The following is a 12,376-nucleotide window of genomic DNA, read 5'->3' on the forward strand; positions in this document are numbered from 1 at the left end:
TGCTGTGGCTCCAGCTTTCCCTGGGCATGGGAGTGGGATCCGGAGGAAAATCCGCAAGCTGGGCCAGCTGTCCGTCAGCGACCCCTGTAGGTGGCCGGCGGATTGCAAGGAGAAAGCCTGCTGCCGAGGGAAGGAAAGAGAAGTACAAATTTCTCCAATATGTAGTGAGGTTCCTCTGACCTTGACTACATCATCACACAGATCAGTGGCTCTTATGAAAGGGTGCACAGGTTGATATAAGTATTTTTAAAACCTATGTCTGAGCTTGCCCCACCAGAGATTCTGATCCAATGTCTCTGACCCCAAATACCCAGGGCCAGGTATTGGTATTTTTTCAAAAACTCCCCAAGTAATTCTGAAGTTCCTTCAAGATTGAGAATCATCTCCTCCATATACAGTGAGTGAACCCAGGTGTGATAACCAGAAGAACCACGGGAAGCTTGTGGCCCAGGCACCTCTTGGTAGTATACTTATGGGTGTAGAGGATGTGACAAGGTGCTCACAGCATTTGGAGGAAAAACTGAAAGGGTGCAGAGATGTGCTGTAAGCTCATTGGCACTTACAGGCCATTAGTAATAGGTGTAACTGCAAAGAGGCAGCATAGGAGGCCAGACAGGCACAGACACCTCCACCCAGCCAGTAACCCAGCACCTAGAGCATCCTGACACTATCAGATCCCATAAGAGGACAGGAGCTCAGAGCCTGTGAGCAGAGCGGCACGAGGGTCAGCATCATCACAGGTGGCATAGGTACTCTTCATCAGGCTTAAACTCTCTCAGGGCAGAGGAGGGGGCATTTATTTAGCCTGGGTGTTGGGGAGGGCTTCCTGGAGAAGTTGTCATTTGAGCTCTGTCTTAGGAAACAAGAGTAGATAATGCAGTCACAATGCACACAGGTGGGCACGCACACACACACACACACACACACACACACACAGAGGCACCTGTGCCCTCCCCTGGGTACAAGGCCCTGAAGGATGGTCTGGCAAGGGTTCTTCCCCACTCACATGCCACCTCCCCACCCCCAACACACATGTGCCGTCAGACCTCAGTACCTCCTACATCCCATCCCACAAATATGCTTCCTGAAAACCCTACAGGCCCACTTTCAAGGGCTTTGTTTGCCAAGTAGGGGACCCTCAGGAAAGCAGGCAAGATGTGATGCCAGAAGGAATATCCTCATTACACGTCTGAGGATCCATTCTCTGCTTTTCCCAACACAGGGTCCCTGGGGAGCTGCCCAGAGCTGTTCTGTTACTAATGATCCTCTGCTTGTCTTCTGGCCACTTCCCCACATGTCCCTTGGGATTCTTTATACCCTTTTGAGACCCCCTGGGGCCCAGTTATGAATTGATTTATTCCACAGATGCCAGATCTTGTGCTGGGTGAAAACAGAGACTGTTGGATGCAGTTCCTGCCCTTAGGAAGCACACAAACATTTGGGAAGGATGGGACCTTTTAGCAGCTGGTTATATCCCGATGAATTAAGTGCTGTACTGGACATGCATGTAGCAGGGGAACACCAGACGAGCAAAGGGGAAGATTCCCTAACTAGTCTGGGGGAGATATAGACAAGCAGGTAAATTTAATGAGAATCTTGAAGGAGTTTGTCCGGAAAGAGGGGCCAAGTAGAGAGCTGAGGAAACAGCAGGTGCAATGATCCAGGGGTGAGAGAAAGAAAACTGCCTCTGTGGAACTGCATATGCCCATGGGGAGGGGTCAGAGGAAGATAGGGGAATGGCAGAGGCAGGACCACAATGGAACTCATCTGGACTTTATCTTGAAGGCATTAGGGAGCCATACAGGAATCTAAACAGGGGAAGGATATAAATAATTCTGTACTTTAGAAAGGCCAGTTTGGGCTAGCAGAATAGGTAGGAGACAACAAGACTTGAGACGGAGATCTTTCAGGATGCCACTGGGGCTGCTTAGAGGAGCTATGACATATCCTGAACTGACCCGGGCTAAATCATGTGTTGGTGTTGAGGGCACAGCAGAGAACATTGAGGGCACAGTCTCTACCTTTACACAGCTTAAAATCCACTAGGGAAGTAGCTGTGAGATGAAGAATCAAGTGAATAAATAGTGTTATAAATGATGAGAAATACCACAAGGAAAGGCAAAAGGTATAAGCAGAGGTGGTAATGAGGAGTGAGAAGGCAAGCAGGTTGACAGAGGAGGCACAATTTCTGCACCAAGGGAAGTGATTCTACACATGAAGAGGTTCCCAGTATCATATAAGGGGTCAATGTGTAATTAGAAAAAAGTACCTCTTCTCTCCTGAGACATGGCCCTGCACCAGGGATCATGACTAGGCAGGCAGAGAGCAGGCTGGACTTCAGTCCTCACTCACCTCCTGAGCTGGGTGCGCTTGTGTAGTGGACAACCTGCATAACTTCACAGTGCCTTGTGTGTGGAGGCCCTAGAAAGTGAAGACAAAGCAGGAGCCATGGGTGACTCCAGGCTCTGGTTTGCTTCTGACTTCAGGCCATGGTTGGCTTCTGATTAAGTGGTGGTGCCATTATACACATAGGGACCTCAGGAGGAAAAGCAGGTAAGGGGACACACCTAGTCTAGAATATTTCATGACAGAAACCTCATTCAAACTAGCCTAAAGCCCACAAGCGGGTGTGTTGGAAGTTCACGGGGCAGCTCATATCTGAAAGTACAGCTATAAGCACCACAGCATCTATGGGCCTTGGGAGCTAGAGCCCCTCTCACCCTTCTAGGCTACCTGCTTCTTGTCTCTGCTTGGCTTCTCTCTTTCCTACTCTATATTGGTTTTCTCCAGAAACTCATGGGTTACCCTGGATCTTACCATTAAATCCCAGTTAGAAAATTCCCAGGGAAGAAGTCTAATTAGACCAGCTTAGGTCATGAGCCAGGATTTGAACCTAGGCAGAGGGCTCTAGAGACTGCCCTCTTAGCTGCCTTGCTCTATGTCTTCTGCAGAGGACGTCAGGAGAGAAGAAGTGAGAAAAGTCAGGAGGGATGGAAGCAGCTGGAGATTGGATCACAGCATCGAGGATAGAGTTGGAGGTCCCCTCCTAGCCTGTCCCTTATCTCAGTCCCCTCAAGGGGGACAACTGGCTGAGTCCGACTTCACTTGCAGTGTAGATGGAACATTCTTTGCTCATGGGGCCATTTTACCTGCATTGGATCTGAGGAAGCACCAGGGCCATGCTCTCCACAGAGACATATGTGTATGTCTTTATACATATGTGCTCATAGAAAAGCACATGTGTACTCAGAGCACACCACCAGAGGCTGATAGACTATGGAAACAATAAAGTTTAAGCTTCAATTCTCCGCTCTCATATGAGCCCCTTCTAAGGTCCTGGGGGAAACCCTAGAAATATATCTATATGGCCCAGTTATTTTTTTAATTTGCCAAAGTAAATCACTTTTAACAATTGGTTATGACCATTATCTCTTTCTATTCTGACTCTTGTGTTGGGTGGCATTTATGGGAGTGTTGGGTGGCATTTATTGGCATGTTGGGATCAGTCCTATCTAAAGGTATAATTTCATTTGGATTTAGTGGAATATATTTTAAATAAATGAAATATAAAACATAAGCAATACTGATGAACAATGATGTAAATTTAGATGATTCTGACATTGAGAAGACAATTACAACCACAAATGTATCTAGATCAAACCAAAAAGTGGTTTATTAAAAGAAGAAGAAAATATTCTAATAGATTTATGTAAAAGACTCTTGCATGGTTTAATAATTCCACCAATGAATAATGGTAAATTACATGAACATGTTGGGAAAAGAGTTAAATTTTTTGCTGATCTGATACAAAAATCTGATGCATCCACAAAGATAGCATAAAATTCATAATATGCCACTATAACAAGAACTCAACATCATCAACACAATTTTTAATGAAACTTGTCAATTAAAAAATATTTAAATTTAGTCACCAACCAAGAAAACTCAAAATGCCTTGAGTTTTTTACAACCCACAGATGAAAGAAACTTGATTGAGGTTTCCTCAAATTTGACATCAATTCTAAAAATGTACATGACATTTCCAATAGAGTTGTGAGCCTGAAAGAAATTTCCTTAAATTATCAATGGTACAAAACAAGTTTTGATCAACCATGTTGAAGGAAAGGCTGAATAATCTCTCTATTCTCTGTATAGAAAATGATATTATAAAACCATTGTCACATGAAGAAGCAATCAAAGAATGTGCAGCCGGATGCGGGTGGAAAGAGGTAGGCAAGACTGAAAAAGGCAAGAAAAAGGAGCAAGAGGTGGAAGGTAGATAGGATGAGGAGACGAGGAGGAAGGTAAAGGCAAGGATGATGATGTGATAATGATGAAGAACGAGTTGGTCTTAGCTCCATTTTTTTTCTCACCTATAAGGCATTTGAAACACCTGCACTGCACACGTCACTTCTATGTAAAAACATTCGATGAGAGGCTGTGCAATATTTGTTTTTATATTGCACAATGTCATTTTTGTAAAGTAACTTATTTTTTTCAAAGAACATGTGACAGTGGGTTTTAATTCATGTAGAACTTTCCCAGTAGCGGGGGAAGTGAGTCTCATGATGTGTCAGTGGCTACATAATTCCCTGGGCCTGGCTGTGTCATTGACCAGCTCTAAGATCCTGGGGATGGAACTTGTTGGAAGTAGATGCTCATGGGGCCATTTTACTTGCGTTGGATCTGAGGAAGCACCAGGGCCATGCTCTCCACAGAGACATAACCCACCTCGGCCTTAGCATTTACTCTGTGGAATAAATTAGTAAATTTAAAAGGTATGTCTCAGTTTTGAAATTATTTCATAATTTGCTTAAAGTATTTCAAAGAAAGAAGAGATTATGAAGTAGATCTCTTACAGATAAGGGAACTGGGGCCACAACAAATTGAGAAGCTTATTCTCAGCATAGATAACTCAATTATAGCCTCCTGGTTAACTGGTACTTCTTTCTTCTACTTTTCCCAATTTTTAAATTGATATAATTCACAACCATAAAATTCACCCTTTTAAAATGCATAGTTCAGTGGTTTGTACCACATGCACAAGGCTGTGCAACCATCACCACTATCTAATCTCAAAACACGTTCATCACCCCCAAAAGAAACCCATACCCATTAGCAGTCACTCCTCACTCTCCACTATTCCCTTCTTCCTGCTTGCCCCTGGCAACCACTAACCTACTTTCTGTCTCTAAGGGTTTGACTATTTGGAATATTTCATATGAATGGAATCACATATAAAATTCATAATATGCCACTGTAACTAGATCTCAACAACACTTAACATCATGTTTTCAAGGTTCATCTATCCTTTTTTTTTTCTGTTTTCTGAGACAGAGTCTCCCTGTCATCCAGTCTGGAGTGCAGTGGTGCAAGCTTGGCTCACTGCAACCTCTGCCTCCTGGGTTCAAGCTAATCTCCTGCCTCAGCCTCCCAAATAGCTGGGATTACAAGTGCCTGCCACACACCTGGCTAATTTTTGTATTTTTAGTAGAGACGGGGTTTCACCATGTTGGCCAGGCTGGTCTTAAACTCCTGACCTCTGGTGATCCACCCACTTTGTCCTCCCCAAATGCTGGAATCACAGGTCTGAGCCACTGCACACAGTCGGTTGATCTGTCTTATAGCATGTAGCATACTTCATTCCTTTTTATGCTGAATAATAGTGTATTATATGGATATATCACACTTTTTAAATTCATTCATCAGTTGATGGACATGTAGCTTATTTCTACTTCTTAGCTATTAAGAATAATGCTGTTATGAACATTCAAGTGCAAGTGTCTGTGTAAATGTATGCTTTTAATTTTCTCGGGTATGTATCTAAAAGCAGAATTGCTAGCTGTATCACAGCTCTATGTTAAATTTTTGAGGAACTGTCAAACTTTTTCCCAAAGCAGCTGCACCATTTTATACTGCCATCAGAAACGTATAGGGGTTCCAATTTCTCCACATCCTGACAACATTCTGTTGTTTGTCTTTTGTATTAGAAGTATGCTAGTGGATATAAAGTGGTATCTGGCTGTGGTTTTCAGTTTCATTTCTCTAATCACATGTTGAGCGTGTTTTCATGCGCATATTGAGGATTTGTATATCTTCTTTGAAGAAATGTCCATTCAAATTCTTTGCCCATTTTAAAATTAGGTTATTTGTCTTTTTGTTGTTGAGTGATATGGTTTGGCTCTGTGTCCCCACCCAAATCTCCCCTCGAATTATAATCCTCATAATCCCCACATGTCAAGGGTAGGACAAGGTGGAGGTAATCGCATCATTGAGGGTGGTTTCCCCCATGCTGTTCTCATGATAGTGAGTTCTCATGAGATCTGATGGCTTTAGAAGTGTCTGACAGTTCCCCTGCTTGCACTCACTATATCTTGCCACCCAGTGAAGAAGGCGCCTGCTTCTTGTTCACCTTCTGCCATGATTGTAAGTTTCCTAAGCCTCCCCAGCAATGCAGAACTGTGAGTCAATTAAACCTTTTTCTTTTGTAAATTACCCAGTCTTGGGTATTTCTTCATAGCAGTGTGAGAACGGACTAATACATTGAGTTATGAGAGTTCTTTATCTAGATATCCTTATCAGATACAGGATTTGCAAATATATCTCCCATTCTATGAATTGTTTTCACTTCCTTTAAAGCACAAAAATTTATTTTATTTTGATGAGATCCAAGTTATCTACCTGTTCCCTTTTTTTGCTTGTGATTTTGACATCACATCTAAGAAACCATTACTTACTTCAAGTTCTTCTAAGAGTTTTATGATTTTGGCTCTTACATTTAGGAATTTGGTCCATTTTTAATTTTTAATAGGTGTGAGGATGGGATCCAAATTCATTCTTTTGCATATGAATATCCAGTTGTTCCAGCATCATTTATTGAAAAGACAATTCTTTCTCTATTGAATTGTTTTGGCACTCTTGTCAAAAATTAATTGACCGTAAATGTATGAGTTTATTTCTGTCCTCTCAGTTCTGTTCCATTGATCTATCTATCTATCCTTATGCCAACACCACATAGTCTTGATCAGTGTAGTGTGGTAGTTTTGAAATTGGGAATTGTGAGTACTGCAGCTTTATTCTCCTTCTTCAATATTGTTGTGACTTTTCTGAGTCCCTTGCATTTCATAATGTATCTTTAAGTAGTCCTGTCCAGGAGGTGTTTTCAGTAGCCACTAACTGTGCCTGGTACTATCTGGGACCTATACATTGGCATAGCAATTTAAAGCAGAATTCTCATTAGTACACAGAAAAAATCATTATATTGTAGGGAAGGTGATGATATTTTAATTTTCAGTCATCTTTGATGCAGCTTATGTAAAATAAATGTTGTATTAACTAAATATTATTCTGTAATTGCAAAAACCTTGCAACTGTTTTTGTTGGCATTCTGAATGCTTCCAAGTAAATGTAACTTACTTAAAATCATTATATAGGTGTGTCATGCAGTTAATAAAAATATGAAGCTTTTTCTGTGTTTTTTATATTTGTAGTATATGTCAGCCTTAAAAATTTTGTATTTGGTCTTGAGTCCTTTTCTAAGTCTAAATAAATATTCAATTTTGTACCCAACTTTGTATTCTTCTTTCTTTCTTTTTTTAAAAGAGTGACCCCCAAAATCTCTAGGCTTCAGGCCCTACACATCCTGGACCCACCTCTGCATACTGACCATGCTCATCTGCAGGCTGACACACCCACAGGTGTATACACAAGAGAACTTGCCAGGCTCTTCCTATCAGAGGAGCCACAGAGGGAAGACCCTTAGGGTAGCCACAAGTCTCCAGCTGCTTCTGAGAGGAGAACTCAGTGTCCTCTGCACAGTCCTGCTGTGAACATGTTTGCAGGAGTGCCTGCACCCACCCTGCCTCCCTACACATATGCACTCCAGACCATGTTCACCACAGCCATCATCTTATCTCCCACTTCCCCACCTGCCTCCTATAGCCTTCAGGGAGAGGCATCCAGACCCAGGGAGGGCTGATGCTTTGCTCCCAGGGCCACACTGACACCCTAAAGGACATTGCAGAAGGATGGCAGGAGTCTATAGGGGAGATGGGATGTGAGGGCTGGTCACAGAGGGATGAGAGGTAGGCTGGGGAGCCCAAGGGAAGGGAGAAAAGGGAAGAAGAGGAAATTAGGTACCATATCGTAATCCTCACCGAACATCAGTCCCTTTATGCATGAGGAAATAGAAGCCTAGAGAGAGAATGGGACTAGTTTACACAGCTAGTAAGCATCAGAAATGGGATTTGTAACCAACTCTGCCTACATCAGTGGTTCTCTCAACCGGAAGAAATTTTACCTCCCAGGGGACATTTGGCAGTGCCTGCAGACCTTTTCGGTGACCACAATAGGGAAAGAGGCTTCTACTGACACCTAGTGGACAGAGTCCTACTCAACATCCTGCAACGCATAGTACAGCACGAGGCCCCAATCCTGGCAAAGGCTTACTTACATCTGGTCCAAGATGTCAACAGAAGTTGAGAAACCCAGGTCTAGACACCTTCCCAGAGTTTTCTTCACCTTGGCCCCTTTCTGGGCTTCCCATGGCCTAACCCATGTTGGTGTCCTTGCCCCAGAGTTTCCAAGAAGGAACAGTCTACCTCGTGCCAGCCCAGCCCAGGTTACCAGGGTCACTGCTCAAGCTAAAGATCTGTGGCCAAGGTCACTGATTTCCCACTATGACATCTCTGGATTCAATCTCCCCTGCCCAGTGGAGGGAGGTGGTATGGTCTGGGGAAGGGATGCCTGCCACCCCTAAGGCTTACCATCAGAGCAGGGCCACTCCCCCCAAAGCCTTCTTGGCCAATACCCAGCTTAAGTTAGTTCCCAGCCATGGCCACAAGATGGCACGCCAGCCCACCAGGAGGGCTGAGGCTCTGGGCCTGGGAGAGCAGCATGGAGGATGTGCCAACCTGGACAAAAGCCTAAGGGCTGGACTTGGGCCAGTTCCAGAGCTTAGCAGGACCAGATCTAAGGCCTGCAAGTGCCAGGTGGGAAAACATAGGCCAAGCTTGGCTTCAGAACTCTCTTCACCTTTTTTTCAGTCCACTCCCAACACCAGCTCACGTTCTAGCCTTTCTTACATGAAGCTTATTGGAGCCCAGCAATCCCTTCTTGGGCCTGAACAAAAGAAATTCTAGAACTGAGGTGTTAAGAATACAAGAGTTATTATTATTCCAATACAACAATACAAAAACTGAGGCACAGAGAAGTTGAATAACTTGCCCAAGGTCACAGCTAGTCAGCAGCAGAACTGGGATTTGAACCTAGGCAGTCTGGTTCTAAAGTCTGTGCTCTTAGCCACTGAATACATCACCCCACCAGTAGTTCACTGTTCCCCACCCCCAGCAACCACAGCTACCAAAACCCTCTGGCACCGACTGCAAGCTTTCCTCCACAAGGGAGGGGCAAATGGCTGTGAATAGGGGGCGCTGCTCCAAAGAGAAAAAGAAATGAGGTTTTCACACTAGCTGGGGGTCTGTGGTTAGTGTTTGTGGGTGAGAAGCTAGGAATTGGTTAGTAATTCCTCTTACTACTTTCCCCCATGCCCCCCATTTCTCTGTATTCTGGTTTTTGTTTTTGTTGATTTTTTTCTGTGTTGCCCTCTTGGTTTTCCTAGGCTGTCTGCAAATGTCAGCATTCTTGCAGTGTGAAGGGAAAGTGAGAGAAGAAAGTTTTATTTCCTCTTTACAAGGGTGGAGCATTCTTTGGGGCCTGGGCTGAGGGCTGTCATCAGGCATCAAAGTGAAAATCCTAAAGTGGAACAGTGTGGGATATCTTGGGGACAGCTACCCTCTCCTGCTGGGGAGCTCCTGTGTCTGCATTTTCTCTGCTTACATCTTGGGGGATTTTAGGGTGTAATAGGTTTTAGGGTGCAATGAATACCCTTTCACATCCTTCTGCCTCCAACCCTCGCCTACCTCCCTTTTTCTAACACATCATCCAGTCCATGGCCAGGCATGCCCAGAGCCCCTAATCACCCAGCCTTCCACTTACCAGGAGCCCCTTGTTTCCCTGTCTCTCTGCTTCTCCCCCTCTCCACCTTCCCTCCCCTACTGCCTGGGTCACACTGCAGCCCCCCTCCATAAGGACTCACCATGGGATAATGATCTGGGTGGGGCCCTGCACCAATTCCCTAAAAGACCCTGGGTAAGTCCCTCCCCCTGACTTGGCCGCTATTAGGGGCTCCAGACTCCCACAGTCTCTGCCACTTGGATTCTAGGATCCCAGCCTCTCTCCTAGCTTTTCTCAAATCATCTTGGCCTTAGTGAGGATCTACTGTGTTCTAGGCAATCTGGAGGGAAGCAAACAAGAAGCCCTGGAGGAGCTGATGATCGTTTTATGAAGATCAGATGAGCTATGGAGAAGATCGGGAGCCACGTGGTTCCGCAGCTGAGGAGAGAGGTGGAGTCCCGTGATCCTACGGCTGGTAGAATCCCAGAAGGTTTCTTGGGTGAGAAGAGGGGCTAGACATCTGGCTAGAACGAAAGAAAGGTTTGGAGATGCTGCTTTTTTGTCTCTTCCCATCCTGATTTCTCCCAGCTCTGTGCGTGTGTGTGTGTGTGTGTGTGTGTGTGCATCCGTCTCTGTGTCCACCTTTCCTCTTTCTTCTGGGGTCTCTGTTTCTCTGTTTCATCTTCTCCCAAGGTTGGGACAGAGTTTTTGAGAGCCCATGTCCTGGTGATCTGAATATGGGCCAGGCTAGGCCACACCAGGCCAGGCTCCCTTCTGGTTAGGAGATGGGGACTCACGCTGGTCAGGGTGAATGGGACACTCAAAAACACCCTGACCCCTGCATTACTCTGAGATTGAAGGGGAAACAGCTCCTATTTAGAGGAATCATGCAGATCAATATCTGGAGGGAGGAGGTAGCATGCAGGCCCCAAACATTAACCCTCTCTGTCTCTACCCAACTCTGCCCCTGTTTCTGACTTAATTGTGCCTCTCCGTCTCTCCCCTTGTCCTACTCCCATCTGTTAATCCTTGCCCTGCCCCTCTCTACCCCTCCAAGCCTTATTACCCACCACACAGATTTTCCTGTGTCTAGATTGGGATTCCCCTGGCCAAGTAAGAACGATGTCTGTGACACAGCTTTGTCCCCAGGCTCATGACAGCATCTGTGGGTTAGGGTAGAGGGACAGCTGTCTGCACAGTTAGAAAGTGCCAGCAGGTAATGAGAGCCTTGTATCTTCTTAATTAAATCGCCCTTTGCCCAGGCAGCCTATGTTCGATTGGATTGAGCTGGAATCAATAAGCCTCTTTCCTAGCCCAGTCGCCCCTGGAGCTGGGCCTGACCTCCCCAGTCCTGCCTAGGCCCACCTGGCCACCACCCCAAAAGGCTGGGAGCTTCTCGAGGCCATAGGCTGGGTCTGATTCATCTCTTGTGTCCTTGTGCCTGGGACAGATCCTGAAACAAGTATGGAGTAAAGGAGTGATTGCTCTACTGAGTAAACCAAGCCACTACCTGCAGGCATGTACCAGAAGGGCTTTGAGATTCAAACCGCAACTCCTACCCAAGGACCAGTTGTGAAGCTGGAGGAATCACAGCAGGCAGCTGCTCCCACCCAGCCCCTAGACATAACACCAGCTCACCACTTAGGGCAGTTGAAGCCCCAGGAGGTGCGGGGTGGTGGTGTCAGTGCTCAGGGAGGCTAGGAGCAGTTGCTGCTTCTGACCTCCGAGGGCAGAAGGCCCTTTTCATAAGGGGTCTCCACATTAGAATTCAGGTTTAGCGTGGGAGAGTCAGTGAGCTTGGATGGATGTGGCTCTCATGGGAGACTCCCCCTGTCTGAAGTTATAAAGGGCCCAGGGTCAGTAAGGAGTCTAAAGGAATTAATAGGGGTCCAGTATTGGTTGTTAGTGGAGGGCTTAGAGGATAACGTTGTGTGTGTGTGTGTGTGTGTGTGTGTGTGTGTGTGTGTGTGTGTTGGGGTCCATGCAAGACAGTACCCATGGAAGGATCATGGGGCCTCCAGGTTCCGCGGCAAGTGTCAGTATTAAAGGATTCCTTGGAGCGGTCAGCACTGGTCCGGGTCCGGGTGTCTGATGACAAAACTCTGGGAGAGCTTTGTCTCAACAGGGATCAGATGGTCCCCGGTTTGGAAGGCGAGGGGCGGGTGCCAACGCCCTTCTCACCTCAGTCTGACCCGGGGGCGCGGGCCCAGAAGTCTCTCGGAGCCCCCGCCCCTGGAGTGGCGTTCCCCGAGGGCGGGGCGTGGGCGGGTCCCCCAGGAGCAGCAGAAGCTGCGCGCGGCGGGCGCCCCCAGCGCCGGGGTTGAGGGAGGCCGGGCTAGTTGCGGGGCTGGGAGGGGGGCGCGAAATCAGGGCTTTTTAGGACCCAGCGCGGCGCCTTCCTCCGGGGGCGAGTGCGGCTGCG

This window comes from Sapajus apella, unplaced genomic scaffold (genome assembly GCF_009761245.1).
Source record: "Sapajus apella isolate SASKATOON/1434 unplaced genomic scaffold, GSC_monkey_1.0 scaffold47, whole genome shotgun sequence".
Lineage (NCBI taxonomy): Eukaryota > Metazoa > Chordata > Mammalia > Primates > Cebidae > Sapajus > Sapajus apella.